This window comes from Schistocerca serialis, unplaced genomic scaffold (genome assembly GCF_023864345.2).
Source record: "Schistocerca serialis cubense isolate TAMUIC-IGC-003099 unplaced genomic scaffold, iqSchSeri2.2 HiC_scaffold_178, whole genome shotgun sequence".
Taxonomy (NCBI): Eukaryota; Metazoa; Arthropoda; class Insecta; order Orthoptera; family Acrididae; genus Schistocerca; species Schistocerca serialis.
The window spans coordinates 35,001-37,500 of NW_026047738.1; the positions used below are offsets into that span (position 1 = coordinate 35,001).

At 63.1% G+C, this 2,500-nt stretch overlaps 1 pseudogene; it reads left to right on the plus strand.

The window, feature by feature from the left end:
* Window positions 1-2,500, plus strand: part of LOC126443714 (large subunit ribosomal RNA) — a 7,958-nt pseudogene that overhangs the window by 1,705 nt on the left and 3,753 nt on the right.

The window sequence follows — 2,500 nt, forward strand, 5'->3', positions numbered from 1 at the left end:
CTTGCGGCCGGCCGCGAAGCCCTGACGAGTAGGAGGGTCGCGGCGGTGGGCGCAGAAGGGTCTGGGCGTGAGCCTGCCTGGAGCCGCCGTCGGTGCAGATCTTGGTGGTAGTAGCAAATACTCCAGCGAGGCCCTGGAGGGCTGACGCGGAGAAGGGTTTCGTGTGAACAGCCGTTGCACACGAGTCAGTCGATCCTAAGCCCTAGGAGAAATCCGATGTTGATGGGGGCCGTCATAGCATGATGCACTTTGTGCTGGCCCCCGTTGGGCGAAAGGGAATCCGGTTCCTATTCCGGAACCCGGCAGCGGAACCGATACAAGTCGGGCCCCTCTTTTAGAGATGCTCGTCGGGGTAACCCAAAAGGACCCGGAGACGCCGTCGGGAGATCGGGGAAGAGTTTTCTTTTCTGCATGAGCGTTCGAGTTCCCTGGAATCCTCTAGCAGGGAGATAGGGTTTGGAACGCGAAGAGCACCGCAGTTGCGGCGGTGTCCCGATCTTCCCCTCGGACCTTGAAAATCCGGGAGAGGGCCACGTGGAGGTGTCGCGCCGGTTCGTACCCATATCCGCAGCAGGTCTCCAAGGTGAAGAGCCTCTAGTCGATAGAATAATGTAGGTAAGGGAAGTCGGCAAATTGGATCCGTAACTTCGGGATAAGGATTGGCTCTGAGGATCGGGGCGTGTCGGGCTTGGTCGGGAAGTGGGTCAGCGCTAACGTGCCGGGCCTGGGCGAGGTGAGTGCCGTAGGGGTGCCGGTAAGTGCGGGCGTTTAGCGCGGGCGTGGTCTGCTCTCGCCGTTGGTTGGCCTCGTGCTGGCCGGCGGTGCAGGATGCGCGCGCCTGCGCGGCGTTCGCGCCCCGGTGCTTCAACCTGCGTGCAGGATCCGAGCTCGGTCCCGTGCCTTGGCCTCCCACGGATCTTCCTTGCTGCGAGGCCGCGTCCGCCTTAGCGTGCTCCTCCGGGGGCGCGCGGGTGCGCGGATTCTCTTCGGCCGCCATTCAACGATCAACTCAGAACTGGCACGGACTGGGGGAATCCGACTGTCTAATTAAAACAAAGCATTGCGATGGCCCTAGCGGGTGTTGACGCAATGTGATTTCTGCCCAGTGCTCTGAATGTCAACGTGAAGAAATTCAAGCAAGCGCGGGTAAACGGCGGGAGTAACTATGACTCTCTTAAGGTGGCCAAGTGGCGGCGGTGTGGCTGCATCCGGACTTGGCTTCTCGAAGTGCGGTCTTGATGTAGTCGTGCTGCTGCTGCGAGGTGCCTTCCTTGGGTTATAGTTACAGGGAGAGTGATGCGCAATACATGGGCCTAGCCCTCTTAGCCTCTCCTCTCCTGCGGTCTTCTCCCCTTCTCGTGGGCCCGCTGATTTCGCAGAGTGGAAGACCGCACCAGGGGCTTGGGGGGGTTACCAGCCCCCCCTCGCACTATCCCTTTTTTAGTTGGGGGCAGTAAGCAGAGAATAAGTGGTGGCCCTTCCGCTGAAGGTGCCACCCCAACTCCCCCAGCACCTAGCCGGCCAACCGGCCGTGCCGAAAATCTTGTAACTTTTGCAGCTATGTATACCTGTAGTGAGTGCCACCGCAGCTTTACAACCAAGAACGGTCTCGGGGTCCATCGCCGCCGCCAACATCTTGCGGCCGCCAACGCGGAGATCGTCACGGAGAGGCATCGCGCGAGGTGGACGGAGGAAGAAGTCCTGTCGCTCGCCAAGGCAGAGGCCGAACTGTTCCTCGAGAGGGACGCCCGGTTCTTCTTTGTAAATCAAGAGCTCATCAGGATGTTCCCCGACCGAACGCTTGAGGCAATCAAGTGCCGACGGCGGCAAGCTGCCCACAAGCAGCTTGTCCGCCAATTCATGGAGGCGCTTGAGATCGGTCGGGGGGAAGAGCCGGCGTCCCGCCGGGGAGCGGCGAGCCCGCTGCCTGACGCGGGCGAGGCCGCTGCGCCGCCCGTCGACGCAGCTGAGGACTTCGCGGCCGACACCACCGGGCCACCGCCGGAGGGGCCGACTGACGCCGCCATCTGGGAGCATCTGGCGGGGCTACCCGCTTCCGCCCAGCGTTTCTCTGCCCTGGATCGTGTCATCGGTCTGGGGCGGGGCACGCCGCCCGATGTCATCCTGGGCATGCTCCCGGATGCCCTTGCGTCGGTCGGGTCCAGAGGGGAGAGATCGATCACCAGGACACAGCGGCCGCGCCAACCATCGAAGCGGCCGCCTGCCGCGCCGCCGACGCAGAAGCGCAAGCGGCGCCGCTGGGAGTACGCGAGAACGCAGGATGCCTTCCGACGGTCGCGTGCGCGTTGCGTGCGCGGCCTCTTGGATGGCACCCTGCTCCAGCCGCCACCTGCCATCCCTGGTCTGCTGGACTTCTGGGCGGACCTCTTCACCAAGAAGCCCATCTCCACCGCGGGCTTCATTCGTGACCGCCTCCTCCCGCACTCAGAGCCTGTCGCTCTCGAGTGCATATGGGGGCCGGTCACACATGAGGAGGTCG